Genomic DNA, 25,028 nt, shown 5'->3' with positions numbered 1-25,028 from the left:
CTGATCCTCAATTCTGATGAAAATACAACCAAAGGACTTGGCTGACCCTGAAACTGGTTTCTTTGGGTGGCCCCTGACGTTGGAGTGGAAGGTTAAAGAAGCTCTAAGTCTAGACACCAATAAATAATGATGTGGGCCTCACAAGTTAGCATTTCGGCAAACTGCTGCAGGCTGTCTTTGGTTTCGTAAACCAGCTTCAACTCCAGGCATCCTTAGTTTATGTAAATTGTAATAGCCTCACTGCTAACTGACTTTTTAGAACTGTTGAAATGGAATCGCATGGTGACATTTAAGGTCAACTCTTTGTTAAACTATGGGGGATCTCTTTTGTTCCTAACTGGTAAATTAATAATTATAAGTGTTATACACAAAAAGTGATTTAGAGAGGTTCTCCGTCACTAATAGGATTTGTGTCCTACAGATGTTCAAATGCTTTGCTTAGGTCGCACTGTAACAGTTGGTGCTTCAGTGGGGGTCAAGTAGAAATATTTGAAAATTTTCAGTGATTATCAAATCAAAGCCATTAAAGATTTTGGTTGTTTTTGTTTATTTCTTCCTTTCCAGGATTAGTATTAAATGGAAGGAATACGATCCCTTTTAACTTGGAGGAAAGACTGAAATGATCCGATATGGATTGACTAAGGACAAAGTTTTTAGATACATCCAAATATGCTGAAAATAAGATTAAGAGGAAGGATTTAAATTTCTTAAAAGGATGAAAAATTTTCTATTTGCTTGGTAGTGATTATAAAATTATCCCCACAGCAAAAATTTCAGGAAATGTAACATCTCATAAGAGTAACCATTAGTTACTGGTAAAATGAATAGCATAACCTAGTTGCTGGCAAAGGAGGCTCAAGCAGTTGATATTTTCATGGGAAACTACTCATTTCTGGATTACAATTGAGTTTGGAGAGACCTTTGAAAAAGCAAAGTGCTTTCAACCATGCCTTGGTGTGTTATTTTGATTAAAAAAATAGTCCCTCAGGTAAAATTTAAATACATTTTCCAAAAAAGTCATGTTATATGTTTTCTAGCAAATTCAAACAATTGCTCAGAAGTACACTCATCAGTATTAGCAATTATTAGTAATAATGGCGATTAAATATATTTATATGAACAATGAGCACAATTATTTCCCTTTAAAATTTACTTTGTAATCAAGCAAACACACTCTCCACCTGATAAACTGTGCACTGGTGAGAGAACATTTTTTCATTTAATATCCTCATTCGCATTTTTCTTGATGCTTATTTGTATATTTCTATTGATATAATAGTTTGCAAGAAAAAGAGCTCATGTCTGTGCCTGAAGGTGGAATCTTATGAATATGCAAATAATGTTTTGATGTGAAGAAGTTTTTCTTTGGAATGGAACTGTGCCTCTTAAGTTATACCCAATATTAGCCGTAGCTTAGGAAGGACATAAAGCACATGAAGACTTGAGTTTTTAAAGAAAAAATAGCGGAGAAATAGTTGCTTTCTAGTTATAAAATGCTACATTGTTGAATTTGGTCTTCTTAATTTAGGTTAACGCTTTATTGTAAAAAAAAAAAAAATAACTGCCGTTTAATTTTTATTGTATAGAAGAGTAGTGAACCAGTAATATGCAAAGATGTATGGATTATCTACCTTGTATGCTATAGTGTTCTTCTTAAAATGCAAATTCTGGGGCACACCTTTTAACAGTTTTAATTTAGTGATATGATGTGTCCAGATGGTTTTAAAAATGTTCCTTTGATGAACTCTGCAGAATAAACTACGTTTTCATACTATCTTGCACTGTAAAAATATTCTACTGATATTTAATTTCAATCCTAGACAAAAATTGTGCATGCAAACCTATGGAAGTATTAGGTTGGGGACATAGCAAGAGAGCAGCATTGGCTTTTGAAACTCTGTCAGGTTGTGTGTTTTCTGTTTAGGGTTAGATTGGTCCCCAGTCCAAACACCAAACCAATGGTTCTCAAACTTTGGTCAGTAGTGTCAAAACTATATCAAGAACACCTGGTGATCTTGATAAAAATACAAAGTCTTAAGCCCTATCTTAATTTACTGAGCACACATTACTGTGTTCTTTTTTGGCTGCCTGAGATTCTGATACACACCAAATTTTGAGAACCATTACACTAAAATAATCTTTAAAGAAAGCATTAGGATAATAAAAGAAAGGCTATGATGGAGGTCAACCAGTTCTAAAATATTTGAAGTATGGCTATAGCTAAATAAAATAATACATTTAAAGAAAGAGGAAAGTGTAAGACTTTTATGAGGGAACAATGAAGGTGTCTCTTTCTCACTTTAGGAATTTGGAAATAAGATTACCCTCTGAGATTTAAACTAATACAAATTTACAATTGTAGAAGGAGATCAGGCCATTGTAAGTAATCCAACATACTATGTCTTAAAGTGAGACTGAGATTTGGAGCATTCTGAAAAAAACTGATCAGAATAAATTCGAACACGACTGTAACTAAAAAACATGAAATCTATCACTCATGTTTTGCTCCTTATAAGGAAAAACTAGGTTACAAAGAGGAGTGGACTAAAGAATATATTGAGATGGCAGACAAATACAAAGATGCTCAACATCACTTGTCACTATGGAAATGCAAATTAAACAGCAGTGAGTTACCACCACACACCTATCAGGATGGCTATAATCCAAAAAACTGACAATATCAATTGCTGGTGAGGATGTGGAACAGGAATTCACAATGCAAAGTGGCACAGTCACTTCAGAAAACAGTCTGGTAGCTTAACAAAGCTAGACATAGTCTTGCTGTATAATTCAGTAAATCAGGCTTCTTACTCAACTGACATGAAAATTTATGTTCACACAAATATCCACACATGACTGTTTATTCATAATCACAAGTTGAAGCCCCCAAGATGTCCTTCAATAGGTAAATAGATAAAGAAACTGTTGTACATCCATAAAATGGAATACTATTCAACAGTCAAAAGAAATGAGCTGTTAAGCCATGCAAAGACAAAGATGAATCTTAAATGCAAAGTGAAAGAATTCATTCTGAAAAGGCTACAGGTATGACGCCATTTATATAACATTCTGGGAAAGGCTAAACTATTCAAACATTGAAAAGTTCAGTGGTTGCCAGCAGTTTTGGAGGAGGGAGCATTGATTAAAAGAAGCACAGGGGAATTTTAAGGTAGTGAAACTCTTCTGTATACTACTGTAATGGTAGCTATGGGACACAATGCATTTGTTGAAACCCACAAAACCTTACAGAACAAAGAGTGAACCTTAACGTGTGCAAATTTTAAAATACCATTCAGGAGGTGAAGGGATCGCACCATGGAATGCAGACCATGACATACTAATCTAATTGTACTACAAATGTATAAAATACTCTCATTAAAGGCAGTTGGGGAATAAGTTGCAGATCTCAGGAACTTTGGAGTAGAGTTTGTAAAACCAAAGGCAAAAACAACTGTGTATAACTGCTGTATTCTAGTTGATCAAGTTGTTTTCTATGGAGGTATGGGTTAAAATTATGAAACCAGTATACACGTATACTGGATTGAAAAATTAAGTAAATGGATGATGGTTGGTGGGAACCAGGTTTCTTATCGTTGGACTGGGTGAGAAGTTCCAGATCAGCAAGAAGAAAAGGCTAGAATGATCCATATGGTAATGGATTAGAGTTGGAAACTTCAATATGAACTCATGTTTAGTTGAATATAGATATAGATGGATACATATAGAGATATTTATAGATACGTACATGTACACAGGTTGGTATACACACATATATTTCCTTGCTCTGTTAGCTAAGAGAACCTAGAAGCAAGGATACTGAAGCAGAAATGAGCACATGTAGAAATCAGATCTTGGCTTCTAATACCATTCTAATAAAAAGAAGCAAAGCTCCTTGCAAAAATGATCAATTACAGACCTGGCGCAAGAAATACAGAATGAATGTGGAGCATCTTATAGTGCCAAAAAGCAAGGAAGTGCTGAAAAAACAAAAGTAGAACCAGAAAACCAAAATAAGCATATGTCAAGTAACACAAAAGCCAAATGAAAGAACTCCCAATGGCCAAACTGGAAAAAATGTAAGCAACTAAATAAATACAATAGTATTGAATTGTCAAAGTATAACATAAATAGCCATGAGTCCATATAGATATAGACATATAATTATATATATAATATTTTAAAAACAAATAAATAAATAAGAAGAAGGAGGAAATAACTAAGTCTCCTGTGCAGAATTCCAAATAATTTATGTAGATGCTCATCCTTTAAGGAGGTGGACTTTAAGTGTGGACTAGGTATAACCTCCTTACCAAGAGTTCAATATGGAGAGGGGGAAAGACAGTAACTTTGACAAACCTCCCCTTAGCCAGATGATCAGGGGAAGCATCAACAGAGATGAGTTGTATTGATAGCACCTACCCTTGATAGGATAGGATGAGAATGACACTTCACTTCTTTGGTCTTCTTCCCCCAAACCCATAATCCCAGTCTAAACAGGAGAAAAATATCAGACAAATTCCAGTTGACGGACATTCTACAAAATACCTGACCAATACTCCATAAAATTGTCACTGTCATTGAAACCAAGGAAAGTCTAAAAAATTGTCACAGCCAACAAGAACTTGAGGAGACATGACAACTAAATGCAATGTGGTATTCTGGAACAGAAAAAGGACTTTAGATAAAAACTAAGGAAATCTTTTAAAAAGGTTTTTTAAAAGATTTTTACTTTTTTTTTTTAAGTAATCTCTACACCGAACATGTGGCTTGAACTTACAACCCCAAGATCAAGAGTTGCACACTCTACCAGCTGAGCCAGCCAAGCGCCCCAAGAAATCTTAATAAAGTATAGACTTTGGTTAATAATGTGGTATCAGTATTTGTTCATTAATTACATGAAATGTACCTCACAAAGGTAAAATGTTAGCAACTAATAAAATTGGGTATGGGGTATATGGGGATTCTCCATTCTATTTTCACAACTCTTTTTGTAAATATAAAACTGTTTCAAAATAAAAAGTTTATATATTTAACAAGAGCACGGATTCTGGAAGAAAAAAAAAAAAACAAAACAGCAATAATCAGATCTTCCTCACATCGCCTTGCACTAAAGGTCTGGGGAGCCTGAAGAGTGAACAGTGCAGATATCCTCATACCAAATTTTCACATTCTACTCTGTCCTTCTGACTGGCCATCTTCTTTTTCTCCCATACTTTATTCTCTGCTGTGTCTCCATCCACAAATTCCTGTTCATTTCCAGGGCAAAGCCATTTAATTATACTGTTGCATCTTTGTTGCCTGCTAATCTCTGACCTCAGGATTTCATTTTCCTTTTAAAAGACACTACACTGGCCAAGGCAACTCTATTGCCCCATAGGCTTCTTTACCTTTTCTCCCTGCCTACAAAGCCTACTCCAACCAACCCACTATGTAAATGCACTCTTTCTTCTGATTCCCTCCAACACAATAATTTACACATTTATTTTATATTAATTATATTTCTGTCACGTCTTGAGATTATAGCCTACTTTTATTTCTTGGATAGCAATGCACTGAATCATTCGTTTTCTGTTTATTCATTTATAAAAATCTACTTCTAAGTAGTATATCTTTCGTTTTGAAATAGTTTTCCAATTAGAAGAGCTGTATTAACTAAAACTAAAACGTATTTCCATTTTGCTTATTTCAAGTAGGAAGCACTGCCTTAGGAGTGGGTTCTTCAATATATATACTCTCAAGGATCAGAAATTAGATCCCTTATTCTAGGGAAAAAGCCAGTTTCTTCATCGGTGTAGACTGGGCTACAGCAAAAGGATTCAAATTTTCTTAAAGAATATACTCAAATCTGCTGAAAGACAGTATCTCTTTTTTATATAACAGTCCAGGGCAGCTGCTCAGAATGGCAGGAATAGCTCTACTACATGCATTTATGCAGGACCCTAGGCTACTTCTACCTTCTGGATCCACTCTCCCCTATGCCTCCTCCTCGTCTACGTCCAGATGGCAAAAGGGAAAGGTGCCTGGTAAATCATGGACCTGACCAGGGAGTGGTCTGTGTTTCTTCCATTCAAGTTCCATGTGCTAACCTACAATGCATGATGGGACTGAAAATGGAGTCTTTCTTTTTGCCCAAGAGGAAAGAAGAATAGTGGACATCGAGCAGTCTCCTCTACACCCAGGTGATATTCTCTTAAGCTTGGAAACGTTTATTCGGTAGAGACCATAGCTGGATGGTCTCGAGGTCCCTATAGTTGAGAATGTGATCAAAATTAACAGGGTTGTAGAGGTCCTCTACTGGTGAGATCCAGTTCAACATTTTTGACAAAGACTGGAGACTTTGATACCACATTTGCCACCTCATTCATCATTGAAGAAAGGAAGGAATATATTGGATTCATCAGCAGAGCAATACCAAAGCTGATGAAGTGGTAATTGTTCCACTGACCTTATATAACTAGATAGAAGCCATTCAAAGGCATAGGCTTACCTCTAGTCAGATCTCTTCCATTGAGAAGAAAATCAATTACAGTTACATAAGGTGCTCTGATAATTTCAGTGGGTGGCTCAATCCTACTTGGATTTCAAAGACAGGAGGGGCACCTAAGCATTATTATATCATTTGGCCTTTTTTTTTTCTCCTAAAAATCACTTCTGTGGGTTTCTAACATAAATTTTTGTGTGCTTTGTGAAGAATATCCATAACTTCTTTGTGGGTACACCTTCCTAAAAATGTAGCCTCATATACATATTTTAACAATTATGCTTCAAAGACAAAATACTTTTAGAATCCTTTTCCCTTTTAAAGTCCCCTTTACAGCTAATTTATAAACCATCTCAAAAAGTACGTTGTATTAGTTTATTTTCAGACCTTAATTTTTACTCAAAATGGCTTTAGCTAGCTTGACCAGTCAGGTCTAATGTGATTTCAAATGATTCCTGGTTCTTTCAAAATATTAAATCCATGAATTGACACCTTTGAAGTTATTTAAAGAAGTCTGCCACAGGCTTTGAAATTCTAAAAACAGTTCCAAAAATATTTCAAACAGTTGCAACAACTTTGGACTAAGTGTCTAACTTCTTAAGGAGAAAAGCTCTGAAAGGAAACATTCATTTGACGTTTAAGTTCTGATAAACTTGATTTTAAAACAACAACAAAACGAACATTACTTTATAGCGAACTTATACAAGGAAGTAAATAGTCAACATATCTGGTATGAAAAGTAAAGCAGTTATACAGATAATTGCTTTATCTAATCATGGCTATTTTTGCTTATTTATTTTGTATTTTTCATTAGAGTCATATATGTACCATTTAAAATGTAAAATAGATTTATTAGCCTTATTATAGAGAAATGGCAGTTTCCTGTCTTCTCTCTCCCTGTTCTATTTCCTCTTTCTCAGAAGTACTTCCAACATTTTTGGCTGATCTTCTGATATTTACCTCCATGTCTCCAGATAGCCTGCTGTGTAGCCTCTTCCTGGGTTCACAGTTTGGGGTATTAGCTATAGATCGATTGCAACAGAAGGAGAAGATCTAGCTCACTTCCCTTCTCATGCCCCCATAACACACGCAAAACCTTCACATTCCTCATTCTCCACACATATTTCTACCTCAATTTTGTTCTGACATTATTATTACTATAGAAACATTATTCGTAGCTATAGAAACATCATACATAGCTATGCCATGTAGTTAATCAGGATTCCTTTCCCTTTCCTGTACAACTTTTTGAAGTAATCATTTTGTGTTGTTTTTCTAGTTTTCTCTGATTTATTTAATACTAATTCAAGCCCAACCGCTACGTCAATAGTCTAGATTTCTCTCAAGTACATTAAGGTGTTGGAAATATTCTATCAATTTTATACGCCATTCTCAATTTTATCTCCTAGAAGAAATCTTTCTTGAAGCCTTCTGATTTTTCCCATTCTGGATGTGCTTCTTCCTCAAAACTGCATTCTGGTTGTTTGGGATCTTCCTCTACCAGGATCTTGGGATTCTCTTTGCCTTATTCTGCTAATTCTTCTGTGTTCTCTCAATTTTCTCCCCTTTATGATGGAGCAAATCCTCAGACATTCTTCTGAGAAAAGGTATGTGGGAAATAATTCAGATCTTACATGTCTGAAAATATCTTTATTCTGTCCTGAATGTAAATTGATCATTTTCTAAGTGTAGAATTAAAGTGTAGGCATCATTCTGCTTCAGAATCTTGAAGACATTGCTCCGTTGCCTTCAAGACTGAAGTAGTGCTATTTAGAAATGCAATGCCATCTTCCTCTCTGATCCTTGGTTTGTGAAACGCCCCCTTTGCAAGCTTATCAGATCTCTCTGCGGTCCACGGTTTTCTGACAGTCTGGTGTGGATCTATTTTCAATTTGCTAGCATTCATTGAGTTTTTGCAATCTGGAAAATTATGTGTTTTATGTCTGAATAACTGTCTTATACTGGATCTCTAGTTATTCCCTCCCCTCCTGTGGCAGGCAGAACTCTAAATTGGCCCCCGCGATTCCCACTCCACAGTATACATGCCTGTATAGCCCCTTGAGTATAGATAGAACTTTTAACTTACTTCTAACCAGCAGAATATGGCAAAGAGGATGAAAGTGCATGCCCCCCATGATTATACAATGTTATATGGCAAAATTAAGGGATTTTGCAAATGTAATCTAGATCCCTAATCATCTGACTTTAAGTCAATCAAAAGAGAGATTATCCTGGGTGGACCTGACTTGGCAGGTGGTCCTTTTAAAGGAGAGTCTAGAGGTAAAAGTCTCTTTCTTTCTGGCCTGGAAAAAGCAAGCTGCCAGGAGTTCTAATGCTATAAAGAAAGGAAAGCTGCCCCAAAACACATGAGCTTAGAAAAAGACACTGAGCCTCTGAAGAGACCCCAGCCCTAGCCATCATTTATCACAGCCTTGTGAGACCCTGAGCAGAGGACCCAGTTAAGGGTACTTGGACTCCTGACTCAATGGACCCAATTCTTCTGATCTGTTTTTTCATTTCTGCTGCTTTCATTATATATATTTCATTTATATATATTCATTATATATATTTCATTATATATATAATCATATATATATTTCATTATATATATAATCATATATAGCTTGTTTTGTTCCTTGTTTTCATTTGTTATATTATCCTATTATTGTGCAATATCTTTTTTTAACATTTCTGAGGATATTAATGATGTGATTTACGTTTTATCTTGTTTTTGGAGTTTTATTCTTCCTGTAGGGCATGTGTTTCCTTCAAGTTGCTTTTATCTGTTACTTTATTTTGGTCTCTTTACCTTTCAAATCAAAGATTTCTTTTGGGTGTTAATAGGTATCTGTATGTGGGGGGGGGGTGCTGGAGTGGAAGTGGGAAAGTGACTTGTCCAACAGTTTTACTTTAGGGTGATCTGGTTTGGCTATTTAATTGAGGAGCCTAGAATGTCACTATCTTTAAACCTTTTCTTTTGAGCTTGTCAGACTGCATGGGGAAGGATCTTCCAATCTCCTGGCTAAGGGTCAAAGTCTGTCAACTACTCTGCTGGAAGGTGGGTAGGTAAAGAAAGTTAGGGTTTTCAGCATTTAGCATGCATATTTCTACTTATTTTCCCCACTTTCAGTATCCTATCCTCACCTTCAACCCCTACCCAGACAAGAATCTGTGTCTCACCTTCCCCAGGGACTAGATCTCCAGTCCTCTGCCAGGGTTGGGGGGTTTGTTGGGGGGAGGAGGAGTGAGCAACGATTGCTTGGATGCTGGGAGTTGGGGACGTCATTGATGGATCTGACTGCTTTTTAGACTTTCAGCATATTCCCGTATTTTACTCACCCTCCTTCAATCCCCATTTCCAGAGACATCTAGGGCTGCCAATCTCTGCTGTAAAATTGAGTTAGTCTATGGCTTTCCTCTTTGCTAGCTTTGGGATCTATATTCTCACGTCCGTTAAGTTCTCTTTACCACTCATTCACTAGCTTTCTAGCCTCCACATTGTTTACTTGCTTGCTTGTTTGTTTCTTGTTGTTGGTGTTCTGCTCCTCTGTTCTCTCTGTCCTAGATGGTTTGTGCTTCCTAAATATGTTTCTTACTTCCATTTCTAGGGCTTGGGAAGAAAGTAAGAGTTGATGTATATATCCAATTTGCCATATTTACCAGTAAGTCTGTTTATGTTTTGCAGGAAGAACTTTACGGTTTTGTGGGGAGAAGATATTCCAGATAATTGCTCTATGGAAAAACAAATATAGCAAAGACCCTCCTGCTTTGTCTTTTCTGGGATCTGTCTGAGAAAGTACATTCTTATTCCCTCCCAAAGCTTTGAGTCAGGTCAGTAAATTGATTAAACAGTTTTAGAGAATGGTTCTTTCCTCTGGAGAGATAAAGAACATTTATTTGTCAATAAATATATGGACTCTGAAAAAAGTAAATGCCTTTTCATTGATAATTAATTTTTCATGCTCACATAAAACCAGCAACTTCCACTCACTGAGAGATTATTTTGGAATACTGCTGCTTGAAGCTGAGGTTTCTTTCTGTTAAGCACTGGCTTTATTCCATTGCTGACAGCCCAGTCCATCAAACCAGAAGAGCTTCTGACAAAGTGATGAAGAACCAGCATCACCTTTGTCTTCTTTATTTTGTTTTTAGTGCTTGTTCACATAGCAACTACCAAAAACAACATTTAAGCCAATTCGTGGTTGTAAAAGAATATTTGGAAGTTAAAGAACTAGCTCCCTAAAAATGTGGTCAATGTGTATTTGGCAAGGTTAAGGTTGAGAACGCCATCAAAAAGATGATCACATTTGGCATTTACAAATCTTTTGTCTCTAGGGGCATTTTAACATCTGTTGGAGTCTCCCAACATTCTGAACCTTGGCAGAAATGGCCCTGCACTATTTGTTTTCATTTTAAGAACTCTTATGAAACTCACTTCCCTGAGGAAGGTGTCCCAACAGTGTACGCAAGGGATTTTTCTCTAGGTCATAAATCTATGTCTCTGAGGAATGTGACCTCCTCAGAGAAGACTTTCCTGCCCACCCTGTCCAAAGTAGTCCCCTGTCTATAGTCCCCAGCCTATAATTCTCTCTTTCATTTCCTTTATTACACTGATCACATTCTGAAATTACACTGTTTATAATCTGCTTACCCTTAACTGTCTAAATACCGCCACCAGAGGTAAAGTCCACCAGCGCAGGGACCTTGTTTGTTTTGTTCTCTGCTGGACTCGCAGCTCTGTACAGAAGCATCTCTCCTTCATCTTCAGCTCTAGCTTTCCCCCCAGCTGTTCACATTACTTACTCCTTCACATTCCTCCTGCCCCAGCTCAAATATCGCCTTCTCAGAGAGGCCTCCCTGACCACTATATCTACAGTTGATCTCTTCTAATTACTGTCTATTTTCATCAGCGCCTTCAGTTGCAAGCGATCAAAGGTGACTTCAGTTGGTTAAGCAGAAAAGGAGTTTAATGAAAGGATATTTTGCGACTTACTGAATTGTTGAAAGGGCTGGAGAGTTAGGCTTGAGTTAAGCTTCCAGACTAGCATCCAAAATTATGCTGCAGAACTGATTTGATAAAGGAATAACTCCAGCTGCTAAGGGCAAGTTGGTTCTTGTATGCCATGTATTACCTTGTAGCCCCAGCTACCATTACAGGAGGGAGGAAAAGAAATTACCTGAATTATCCTTTTTTGCATCACCAGCATCTGACTCATATTCTGGTATGGGTGTATCTAATTAGTGGAACCCAAGTCAAATGCCTGTGCTCTAGCCCAGATACAAAGGGGGACATTAAAAACTATAAACTATAGGGATGCTTGGGTGGCTCAGCTGGTTAGGCATCTGCCTTCAGCTCAGGTCACGATTTCAAGGTCCTGGGATGGAGCTCCACATTGGGGCTCCCCTCAATGGAAAGTCTGCTTCTCCCTCTCCCTCTGCTCCTCCCCCTGCCCCGCACCCAGCTCATGCTCGCTCTCTTGCTCTCTCTCTCTCTCCCCCCTCTGAAATAAATAAATACAAAATCTTTTTAAAAAACAAAACTATAAACTATAGGGGGAGCTAATCTTTACTTAACACTGAACCTCAAACTATGAAGCATTCACAAAGAACTGAAAAGTTTTTAGATGTGTCCTTATAGTTTCCCACCCAGCCTGCTTTGTCTGGCAGCGGAGGAAGAAATTTTGGATGGCAAAACTCTTATCAACAGCCCATAAGAGAACTAGTCCATTTCTACACCTGCCCAGTGCATCATGCTGGTTTTTCTGACTGGCAAGGCTGAGCCCCATATTTTTCACCTGTCCTGACCATCTGAGCCTGTATCACTGCCAATTACATACAGATCATAGAAAAATCCTTACAAATTTGGGATCTCAGAAACTGATGGGAATCCTGAAACGGGTAATCATCCTTACAAACAAATCTGAAGTGTGCCCAATTCAACCAAATCATGACATTGTGACTGCTCAGACAACTGAAATCTTTTATTTAGTGTCCTCCTCAGTGAAACCCTCTAGACATACCCATGTGTGTGCAAGCATGTGCTTGCAGACTGAGAACCACACAACGATCAGGACATTCCTTCCCAGAAAGTCAATTTTACTAATAGCAAGTCAATTCAAGCACTGTTTTCTTGTAAAACAAACATGAACCTCTCATGCAATAGTATATAACGATTTCTTACATTTTCAAGGAAAGCAACCACAATATTTTATTTTTTCAAGATTTTATTTATTTGAGAGAGAGAGCACAGAGTGCACGCGTGAGGATTCATCCTCACCATAAACACTAAAACTGAGCTATTATAATTAATATCTACCTAGAGAAAAGAATCAAGAAAAACTAATTATTCATCTGAAGTAATTCATACCAAAATGTGAATGGCTGATAAGTTGCTTATGTTTTGAAAGAAGAAGCAGTAGAAGTAGAATAGCTATCCAAATTAGTTCATTCAATAGGGTGGGTATTGTGTCTGTTTTGTTCACTCTCAGGACTCTAACAACCATAGTGCCTGACAGGAAATGAGTACCAAATATTTGTTGACTGGGAGAATATTTGGAGATGGTAGCTTTGAGTAGGGAAAACATCTTGGTGCCCATGTTTTTCTTCAACTGCCTACATCCCTACTTATTTTGACAGGCAGAAAAAGAAGACCAGTGATTTTGATTTTGTTTCTTTCTTCACGACTTGTAGCTAAAAAATTGCTTGCGCCTCATCTATATTATTATATAGTAACAAATACGTGGTAGGGTTGTTTGTTGGTAAGGCTTGGGATAAGAATAAGCCCATGAGCAGGAAATTCCAACGCAATCCTCTACAGCACTTAGCACTGACAGAACTGAATTCGGGAGACAACGTATAAGAGGCAGAGTCTGGAATAAAAGTCCAAGTTTCTAATTCAGACTCAGCCTGTTGTGTGTGATCCCATGCAAGTCACTTAACTGCTTTCATGGGTTATTTTCTCCCGGTATTTCCGTATCTTAGCTGAAACCTGCTAACCTGTGAGGCTTAAAATCTTTAATTCAAGTTGCAAAAGTAGTCCTCCTTGTTAGCAGGGGTTTGATCCAAGACCCCCAGCAGATGCCTGAAACTGTGAATGGTACTGAACCCTACATATACTGCTTTTTCCTGCACATTCATACCGATGACAAAATTTAATTTATAAATTAGACACAGTAAGAGGTTAACAGCAATAACTCATCATAAAATTGAACATTTTTAAAAACATACTGTAATAAAAGTGATGTGAACGTGGTCTATTTCTCTCTCTCAAAATAACTTATTGCACTGTACTCACCCTTCTTCTTGTGATGATGTCAGATGATAAAATACCAAATGATGAGATGATGTGAGGTGAATGACGTAGGCGTTGCGACCGTAGACTTAGGCTATTATTGACCTTTCGCCGATTCGTCAGAAGGAGGATCACCTGCTTCCAGACCCCTTAAGGTTCACCACAGGTAACTGAAACCACAGAAAGCCAAACTGCTGATATGGGGAGGCAACTTTATGAAACTGTTTCCAGAGAAAATAAAAGTGTCAACAATGACACCAATTATACAGGTATAAGGGTGTTACATTTCCAGAAGAAGATTTAAGATGCAATATATAAAATACCAGTTATGTAGCTGCAATGAACAACACTAGAATTTAATCCTACTGTTTAAGTGAGTTCATCCATGTAACTAGTAAAAGCTAAACACAGAATATAACATGCCCTCATGCTTAAGGGGAAATGCATAATAATGCCCACTGGGGAAATGGAACAATGGAGATGTAGCTCTAACAGTGATCCTGCTTACCAGGCTTTTCCTGTCCACCTTCTCCCGCCTTTTGTCGTCCTCTTCTTCTGGGGGTACACTTTCACTGGCAAGGAGTACAAAAAGCCATTACAAAAAGAAAGTGGTAAAGTGATAAAGTATTGACCCAGTGGGCAAGGAAATGAATTATATTACTATAGAATGGTGTGTGGGAAAATATGTACAGACAGGAGATGAATAAAAAGAGGCACTGTGCATGTTATTAACTTGGACAGGAATAAAAGAAAAGGATCTTATCATCTCACTTTTTCTCTGCCTTATTTTTCTGGATAGATTTGACAGCTCAGAATTCCTCAGTGACTTTTCCTTCTTTGTTTTACATCTTTTGGTTCATCTTTCTTCTCTTCCTTTCACAGTTTTCAAGCCCTGATTTAAACTCAAAAAAAAAAAAGGAAGAAACAAAAAGAAAAAGGAAGAACACCGGGCCTGGGGCTTGCACATAACTCTGCTTGACTGGGAGGAGTCTCAGTTTCTCTGCACTGTGTTTCTCCATCTGTAAAGTGGGGATAATAATACTTGTCCCAGCCATGAAACAGGTACGTGTGACTAAGGAGTGGAAGGACAGGAGCAAAAATTAACCTCCCAGGAATCACTGTCACTATTTCTCCTCTCAAATCTCTCCTTATTTGGGAGAAGTGTCAGTGGCTGGGCACTTCTGAGGACCATGCTTTTTCCACTTCCACAGCCACAGCTCTTGACTTACCTAGCCCATAGATGTTGGGCTTTGTTTTTTGGTTTTGTTTTGTTTTGTTTTGTTTTGTTTTGCCTATGCTGGGATCCCATTTTATTCTTTCTGCTTCTTCCATATTTTTAGTTGAAATGAACTAATATCTCAATACCTATAATCCGTTTATCTATGATGTTTAAAACACATAAAATCCTAATCCTATATATGAGATTAAAAGGCCAATCCTAATTCTTCCTTAAATTGGAACCATGTGATATTTTCTTTAAAACCTAATAATCATATTTATCAATAAGAAAGCTAACTTTTAATATTCTTTTATATTCCCTGTAGTTAACAATTTCTTTTTTTTTTTCCTCTGACCTCTTCTGATATTGCCCTTTAGAAAACTCCCCATACTGTTCCAAGAAATAAAGCAAGTAGGACAAATACCAAAACTCCTAAAAATTTCTGTAGGAAACGCATTTTCTTGACACTGTCCACACTAACTGAAAACCATGAAACCTTGTTTCTTTTCATCTCTACACCCCAAAGAAAAAATAAAAAGTTCGATTCCCACATTACTTCAAGAATTTAAATTTTCCTATTGGATATGGAATTCTGTAACACCTCCAGCAACATAGTCCATACTTTTCCTTGTTTAAATCTTTACAATTATTGTTTTCAAGAAAGCAAATTAAACAAAGCAAATGGTGACATTGGACTGGAGTCCTCTAATGCAAAATTACAGATCTTGGAGGGTCTTTTTAAAATGTACCTTACCTAGTTGCTATTTATTATCAAACATACCGAAATGTTTGTAATGTGTGAATATTTTAAAGCAAACCTATCAGACTGTCTGAGTACAGAGTTAAGTCAATAGTTTGCAAACATCTCTTTGTTTCTTTATATGCATTTAGCTACTGATATATCTTTTTCAGTGAATGAAGCAGACCTGCACACATACAATAAAGGAAAGCAAAAATTACCAGGTTTGGACTTCGCTTCACAGCCAGAAAGATTCTGTTGAGTCTGCCAGCAGGAGATCTTGCGTATTAATACTCTACCTGGAAAAGCTGACATGTTGAAAATGAGATTAACACCTTCCTGTTTTACATTAACTAAGGCTAAAGTGTCATTTGCCTTATCAGGAGAAAAAATTCAATACTGAAATGATAGGGTTGCCAGCAAGGTATGGTTTTAAGCAAATGTTAAAATACTAAGTAGGATTTTTTTCGTGGTGGTGGTGGTGAGTCTTTGAAGATAAATACCTTGTGCAAATAAAAACCAAAATAATCAGGATGACGCCAAGACTACATACATGGAGCACAGCAACGACTTTTCAGGCTAATACTAATTGACATTTGGCTCATAGTAAACAACTTGTCAGAGCACTTAAAAAAATAATAAATAAATGAATGCACCATGTCAAAGAGTACTGATGCCTTAGTATTTGTTGCCAATTCCAAACCAGCCTTGAAACAGAAGAGCTAATATAAATGATTTATTTGTTCAGATATAAGATAGCACTTTTTAATTCCCTCACTTCACAATCCATCTAGTTATGTATTTACTAAAGATGAGCATTTAGATGAAAAAATATTAAAAATTCTAATGTAGGGAAGTCTTGAAATCATTGTCAACTATGGGGTGGGAGAAGTGGGCCAGGATGGTTTGATATTCCCCTCCTCCAAAAGGACCGCCAACACGAACTGGTGGGCTTTTCTCAGGCTGGGAAGGCCAGGCGGCCATCCACACTTTGTCCTCAGGTGATAGCTCCCTTCTGCCACCCAAGGCCCACTTCTAGGAGTGCCTGAGAGTCCAGAGAGGAGGACATAAGTTCTTTGTCCTCCAGGCCTCATGGTCTAATTGTACAGACAGACATTACCAATAGCTGGAATACAAAGTGGACTCCAATCAGAGCAGAGGCATAAACACCTGAAATGGGAGCAGCGAGGGAGGGAGAATTCTCTGGGGAGGATCTGGGACAATTTCCTGGAGGAGATAACGGTGTGAGCTGGATCCTATAGGATGAATAGGATTTTAACAGGTGGGAAGGGAAAACGGTGGTGAGGGCTTTCTAGGTAGAATGGACCAATTCATTATATTTTGACACCATGATCACACAGAGCACTATGGTTAAATAGACACCTAAAATACATCAATGGAAAATATGTTATTACAGAAAATGCTGTCAGCAATCCACTTTAAAAAAAAACTATCTATACATGTGTACTGAATATACCAACGGTAAGAAAAAGGAAAAAATGAGACTTCATTCTCCTTGCTAAATGTCTACTATTCAAACCTTAAGAATAAAACATACCAGGAGCTATTGTTTCTATTCATTTCAGAGCTTCTAATTGCTGCTACCTTATGGGGTCTCCAGGGGAAGGAAGGAGGTGGGGGAAATGAAAACACAGGAGATTTTCAGGAATGCCAACAATGTGAAGTTGGAATCCCACTCTACTTTCATTCATTGTTCCAAAGGTGACACTGGTCCTTGTGTTCAAAGGGAGCTAGAGGAGGACAAGCAGTTTTAAGGTAGCACAAAGAAAGGCAATTTAATGCCTCCTTAATAAGGAGAAGCTGCGGAGGGCTGTGCTGGTGGGGACAATGACAATAGCAAAAACAGCAATAAGAGAAAAAAGAGCGCAGGTGGGGCGTAGGGCAGAAGGAGTCCTGCTAACTTGGGATGAGGCAGGAGGAAGAGGTGGAGGTCACCTGCACAGGTGTTTGAAGAGGATTTGTGAGTGATGCAAACCTAGGGACAACAGAAGCAGTGAGGCAGGATGCAGGAACACATCCAGGGAGCTCCCAGGAATAATGGAGAGCACACGTTGCATCATCAGGATCACTGAGACCCGAATCCTCCGGGGAAGTCATGTCTTTTTTGTACTAAATGTTTTGAAGCAGAGCTTGGGGGTGGAGTGAAAGAGGAGGGGAAAATCACTGGGAAAAATTAAGCAGTCTGAAAGGAGTCTAAGATTATGAAGATAAATGTTTACCTCTCTGCTGCATTGTATCTCTTGAAATGAAGCTGTTTTTGAATAGTGCTGCATCCGTACTGCAAGAATGTGGGCATTGTGAACAAATTGACTGTCTCAGATGATTTGACACATTTTGATTTCTGCTTAGGAAAATATCTGTTAATCCTATTAGAAAGAGAAGGAGAGGGTCCTGAGTAGGAATGTAAGAGATCAAATCACTTACCATCTTGCTCACTCTCTCCCACCGCCAAGGTCTTAAAGTCAGCATTTCCACAAGACCTGGCGCCTCATCCCTGCCCGCCTGGCACCGCATCGAGACCCCTTCTCCACCCCCCTCCCACCCTTGCCATGGCACTGGCTAAAATCAAGACCAGACTGGATGGCTGCCTTGTCGCTGGCAAACTAAAGCAGAAAAAACCTGACATTATGTTCTCTTTTCATGTAATTTTCCTTCTTTTCCTCTATCCTCCCTTCTATTCTCCTTTTCTTTCATCTTCCTCCCTCCCTCCCTCCTTTTCTTCTTTATGTGGTTTGCTGTTTGCTAATATCCAACTCCAGACCATTCTTTGTGTTTGGCAAAGGAAGCAGTTTTATTGTTGGGTAACTCCAGGGGGGATATGGTGTCTATGATGTTGTCTAGGCCAAGCCTCCCCCGGGAAGGTTAACTCCCTCTAGCTTACTCTCCAAGGGGGAAGGAGAGCAACCACACGCTTGAGCACCAGCCATCCTCTTTTGCCAGAAAGTGGAGCTGTTCCTGCCCTGGGGTACCTGTGCTTCCCACACTGGTGTCTCTCGGTGTTGTAGTGCAACTTACTGGGGCCAGTTCTCTGGAATCTGAATTGATAGAGTACAAATGAGAAATAAGGGAAACAGAAGACATTTTCCCCCAACTACTTCCTGAAAAAGGTTCTTCTGGGAGCAACACCCAAGTCTGATCAAAGGATCTGTTCCTCTGTCTCAAGAGCCAACGCTGGAGCCCAGCATGTAGCTAAAAATATGCACTCACAGTCCTAGAAAATTGTATTCATTAGACTCTACCTACAGGTCCTCACCCAGAATCTGCTCTATGCCAAAGCAGCGTGCTGCTAATCCTCCTTTATAGATTAGGCAGTAAAATAAAGAGGGTGGGGCTGAAATGCAGGGGAAGTCTGCACACGTGTTTGGAAAGGAAGAAAAGGAAAAGCACAGGGATTTCCTGTTCTCTCCTTCATGTACCGAGTTGCCAGGGTTGTCCAGATGCCGCTGAGAGATGCAGGGCGTTTTTACATTTACAGTATTTTCACTTCCACAGGGCTAGTGCTTGCTACACGTAAAATGGGAATTTAGAGACAGATCGAATAAATGCCTTTCCGATTGTAGCATATTATTATTTCTGGATCCCTCTTCCCCTCTTCTTCATGTGTTAGGGAGGAAACAGTAAGAATTGGAGCTTACATTACCAAGCGCTTACTATGTGCCAAGCACTGTGACAAGTGTGTTCTATACGGAATCCCGGTTCCTTCTTCTAAAATACTTGGGAGGTAGATACTTTTGTTGCCATCACTTTGCAGAGGAGGACATTAAGATGGTGGAAAGGTGAAAGAACGTGAGCAAGTAAGTGGCAAAGCTGGGATCTGAACCCGAAGCTTCCGAAAGTCTTGCTCTTGACATCCGCGCCATAATGCCGTCTCTATATAGTTCCTGTAAAAATATGTTTTATGGCTTTCATTTAAGATCTCGGTGACTATACCTTAATAACAATTATGTTATTATATTCCTTTTTATGATTTTCTGCCATCAAATGGTAGGGTTTCTCGAAGGCAGGGACTGTGTCTCCCTCACCTCTGCACCTCCACAACCCTTAAAACAAAGTATCTTGCACAGAATAGGAGCTAAAGAATTATTTGTTGAAATGCACTTTAAAGATTACCTCTGTATCTAAATAAAGCCCATCTAAACAAGTCCATTTCCCAAACACTGAGGTTTTCCTCTTCTTTGTAGCCATCCTCTTCTTGTTTTGTTTTCAAAAGGTTGATTTTGAACTGGAGGGACAATGCAGTTGTCTTGTCACTTAGCGTGATTTGAAAGTGAGAGTCTGTGTAGTGCTTTAGCCTGCCCTCAGCAATCAGGCCTCACACTCACGAGGCTCTGATTGTAGGAGTTGCCTTATTTGCATTGATGAGGATGAGCCAGCTGCTAGGGCACACAGAACTGCACCTGACACAATCACCGAGTTCAGGATTAGCGCGGGGAATCAGGAATCCACTGCGCTGCATGGCAATCTCAGCCCTACATTAAAGTCACTCATGCAAAATGACCCAAATTTGCAATGAGCACAATTAGCAATCCAAAGATGCATGTTAATTTGGGGGCTGATATTTTCCTACATGTCCCTAAATTAAAAATAATAAATACACTCTTTCCTAGTCAAGTCTGGGCATCAAAATAATTCTGGGGATTGTGAGTTTGTAAAAAAAAAAAAAAATGCGTAAACCCCAGAAAACGTGGATTTCTTTGGGTAACTAGCCACCCCCCCCCCACACACACAGACACATACATCGGAGATATTAAGTTTGGCATCAAATATGGTAAGATCTTTGTGGTGTCACACTCCTTTTTGAATCAGGAGAAAATAGCTATAAACAAGGATAAAAATACTAAAAATAACAATAGCTATAATACGTGGAAAAGGAAAATCAAAGCTTTAAAAAAGGGATTTGATATTTTCTATCATGTATTAATATTTCTGAGGCTATGTTTGGGTCACACATAACCACAGATACACTCAATGATTTCAGGATTTTCTAAAAGTGCAAGAGATTACGTTGAATTTTTATTAAACAGAGTCTATAAATCAAATGGAACGTTCTCAAACCCTGTAGTGTGTTTCCATATGTCTGCAGTCCATAGGTATTGAAATGCTCACCTATACTTTAGGAAAAAAAAAAAACATAACATTTTGCAAAAATTGAATAAATGATCATTCGAAGCAAAAGCATGCAGTTCAAAAGCTAAACCTCCCATTGGAGAACAGAAAATTTAATGAGCTTTTAATGGAATGCAATGCTCAGAGTAGTAAATTATTTGTTAGTTGACGATGCAATCAGCATGCTGATTAAGGTTGCTTGGTTTTTTACTAAACATTAACTGAATGAAAACGGGTAGTCCTTGTTCTGCTTGGGGGGCTTTAAGGAAGCAAATGGACTTTCAGAACAGAGATTGTCAATAAAGGTGAGTGCACTCCAGGTGTCATTTGAATATGATGATAAAATACTTCTGATAAATATTTAAAAGCATTTTAAATCCACAATGTTCGCCTAGTGTATTGTGGACTCTGTTTAAAGAAACAGTGGGCCTTAGCAGACCTAACAACAATCCCTCTATCTCTCTCTAGAAAGAAATATCTAGATCTCCTTTCTTTTATTGCAAAAGAGAAAAAAGGGGGGTGGTATGCTTTGAAAATATAAGCCAGCATGGACTCAGAGACCAGGAAGTGTTTGGAATGTGAACCTAAAAAAAAGACAAAAAGGACAAAAATCAAAACAAAGGACAATATTCTGACAGCAAATAAAGGAAGAGACATCTGTTTCTCTGGATAGATTGAGATAACATTTTAATTAAGCAGTTTTGATATTCTGATGTTTTTAAATAATTGCCATTAGAATACATATATATTTTTAAATTTATAAATGACGGCATTCTGAGGGCAAGAAGTATTGTGATATCGGAGTTATATCCTGTCTAATTTAGGAGGTCTGAAGGGGAGTAAAAGAAAAAGAACAAAAATTGAAAATAAATTATGTAATGCTTATTTTTGTTGTTAGATGGTTAATACAGAATTTATAAGGTCTATCATTTACCAGATATTAATCGATATATACATTTACCATAAATTATTGTTTCTGAGAGACATTTTGTTACTAAATCTGTTTAATTTGCTAGATTTCTTTTCCCCCTCAAAAGAAGGGTGGGTTTTTTTGTTTGTTTTGCTCTCTACCAATTGCAGAATTATGGGTGTGTAGGTTAATTTTCTTTGAATAGCTACAAAGTTCTTTTTCTATAAATCCTAATTAGTTTCATCATTGGTGATTCTCTGGCAATGATCAGGTACCCTTAAAATCCGATAAATAACTACCTCTCACTTTTAACTATTCCTGTTTATGACCCAAGAGGTTAAAAGCCTTTGACTGGCATTTGACTTCTGACCTCATATAAATGTTATCTTATCAGTTCCTGCTTGTTAACTTGTATTGAGTGCTTGTCCCTGATGGCTTTTAGATAAAGGGTTGTGGGCTTTTTTCTTTCTTTTTTTTTTTCCTTTTTAATATATTTCCTATAGGAACTAAACCATTTGCTTTGTTCTATGCCTAGTGCACTCCAGTCTAGAGAGTAACCTGTTATAAATCTGCTATAAAGCCCCAAATATACTTTTATTTATTCTCAACATTATTTTAGTTTAGCTTTCTGGGTGGGATTTTATCATTGAGAATATATATTTATTATAATTAATAGCAGTAATTATTAGTGATCTTAATCCTTTAACATGTTAGTCAGGAAGCTGGTTAGCTTGGTATTCTCTCTTTTAAAAAAAAAAATGCAAAAAATAAAAAAAAAATTAGCTTTGCATTTTACACCAGCATGAGATGAGTTAGAGAGATAATTTATGGAAATCTTGTCTCCCCAGACTTTAGAAGTCTGCCTAATGAGAGAGTCATCAGTAAGATATATCTTTTTTAAAAAATCGAACCCAGACCATGAACAGGGCATTTTTAAACCTTTGGGGAGGAAGGAGGTGGCCTGGAGCCCTCCTTTGCCCTTCTGTCCTAAGAATTAAGAAGGATTTCGGCCCTTTATTCCATTTGCAGCTGTGTGTGTTGTTCACACATTCAAGTGTGTATGCATGTGAGTCCAGTCACTGTGTACAAATCTAAATACATTTGAATGTTTGCATTTTAATCTCTCCATACCTCGATGGCATCATGAGAGTATTCTAGGCAGATATTGGTGCCTCCGAGGCTGCCTCATTTGCAAATGACCTACAATGTGATTTCTAAACAAAATATTACATTAATTTCTATGTGGAAAACAGGCAGTAAGGAGGGGAAGAAGGAAGAGGCAGCCATCTTGGAGTCCTTTTGCCTTTTAGCCTCTTTTCTCCTCCCAAGGCTCTAGAGAGTTAGAATATTATCTTTATTTTTAATTGGCCTTGAACGTAATGCAGGAAGCACATACAAGAGACCTTTGTATTCGTGTTTGGGGTAGAAAAAAGTTGTAACCTCTTTGGACTTTAAATAATAACTGCAACTATAGACAAACTACACCTATTCTTCTCAATGCTTCTAAATAAATATACATATAAATGAAGCATATGCCACAGCTTGTAAGAGACCTGTACAAAACCTATTAAGGGAAACAAATGTCTATTTGGACCATTCATTTACTGCTATCTAAAGAATTAATATGTCAGTAAAGTTATCTGCCCTTCCTCCTCCCCCATTCTTTCTTTTCTCCCCAAACACACACTCACATGCACACACACAAACACACGCATTCAGACACCCCCAATCTGCAAAAATGGCAACCCTGGAAACTTGCTTTTTTTAAAATAGGAATTCCCCTTTCTCTTAGGTCTTAAGTATTTAAGAAAATTAAAAAGACCAGCTTTTATTTTTTTTATTTTAATTTTCTGTGTGTGGAGAGCTGCCCAGGCTCTGTAATGCCCTAATACTGCATTCATCATGCTCATATTCTGGCAACACACAGGTTTAATACAATTTGTCCTAACTTTTCATTTCAACCATTGCTTCTCTCAAAGTGGCCAGAGTTTAAAGACTGCGAAAGCAAAGGGAAAAGAAATACCACGGCAGGGGAAAAAACAAACCAACCCCCAAACTGGTGCTGGTATTCACAGCATTGACACATTCTCAAATGTTTTCTCTGTAGTTATAACACAAAAGCGCTTTCTTCCCTGTTTTGATGTGTTAAAGACGGGAAAGAGAGAGGACACTTGGAAGTGGTAAAGTAAGTATTTGGAAGCACAGAGAAGGTGTTTCTCCTTTGAATATCCAGCATGTGGTGTCAATAACATGTAGAGGCTTACAGTTTCATATTAATTAACATTTTTTAAAAGGAGAGGGGATGACAAGTTAAATTGAAGCAAGTTGTGGCACATGCGCTGAACTTTGAGCTACCAGCGTTGCCGTTTTGTGTGTAATTAGAAGTGCATCCAAAGCCCCTCATTCTGCTATCTCTGAAATAAGGATGACCAGGACCCTGAGTCCCTCTGAAAAGGGGGTGAGGGGATCAAGAACAAATTATTATCTAATTCTGGAATTTGGCAGAAGAAACCACAAACTTTTTTTTTTACTCCTTTAATGTCAGTAATCTGAAGTAATGTCAGTAATCTTTCTAGCCAATATTATTTGCAGATTGTTTTACTGAGTGAAACAAATAAGGATTTGAAAGACAAATAATGGCCTGATTCCTAAACACTCTCTCCTGTTCTGACGGCCAAATTCTCTGAGTTGAATCCCAGAGTCCTTTCCCATTGTACTTTGTATCCTGGCTTTTTTAAAAGTAAGATTTAAACATGTAAGCTAGATGACTTCAAAACTGGTGTCACACTACCACTTTTTTTTATATATTTAATTAATCTATTAATATAGTGGTAAGTCTTAGTATACCCAAAGCAGAAAAAAATGTTCACTTAAACCAGTTTCTAGATCAATCAAAATGAACTCCCCCAGACATTTTTGATATAATATTTTGAAACATAAAGGAGGAAGAAGATGAAGGGGAATCAAGGCCCTTGGTTTTCTGTAGAGCTGTGTTGCCAAGATTTATAAAGTTACCTAAGGGTGTATTAAAAGATATTGCCTTTGTATGTTTATACGTTTATAAACTTACCTTAGGAATATATTAAGAAATACAGTCCATTTGATTTTTTTTTTTCCTCATTCCTTGCCAAAAATCAAACCTGCTCTGCCTGGAAAAAAACAGAAACTTCTGTGATATCATAGACCTTTTTGCATTTCAGCAAAGACGCAGAGGATACAGAGTCAGAAATATCAATATTTTTAGGACCCAAGTTATGACTG

General features: G+C 37.7%; 1 long non-coding RNA gene across 4 annotated transcripts in view; it reads right to left on the bottom strand.

Moving 5' to 3' along the window:
- Positions 1-11,957: 11,957 nt before the first annotated feature.
- Positions 11,958-25,028, bottom strand: part of LOC123791496 (uncharacterized) — a 79,403-nt gene continuing 66,332 nt past the window's right edge. For all 4 annotated transcript variants that reach the window (XR_015724436.1, XR_015724435.1, XR_006779412.2 and 1 more), the window contains exons 11-16: positions 24,838-24,916; positions 19,387-19,632; positions 17,971-18,117; positions 15,952-16,038; positions 14,281-14,344; positions 11,958-13,942 (exon numbers count right to left, since the gene is read on the bottom strand). This is a non-coding gene — a long non-coding RNA (uncharacterized LOC123791496). The remainder of the gene's footprint in view (positions 13,943-14,280; positions 14,345-15,951; positions 16,039-17,970; positions 18,118-19,386; positions 19,633-24,837; positions 24,917-25,028) is intronic.

Source organism: Ursus americanus, chromosome 5, assembly GCF_024610735.1.
Source record: "Ursus americanus isolate L20-20 chromosome 5, mUrsAme1.1.p, whole genome shotgun sequence".
NCBI lineage: Eukaryota > Metazoa > Chordata > Mammalia > Carnivora > Ursidae > Ursus > Ursus americanus.
This window is presented reverse-complemented; position numbering and strand designations above follow the sequence as displayed.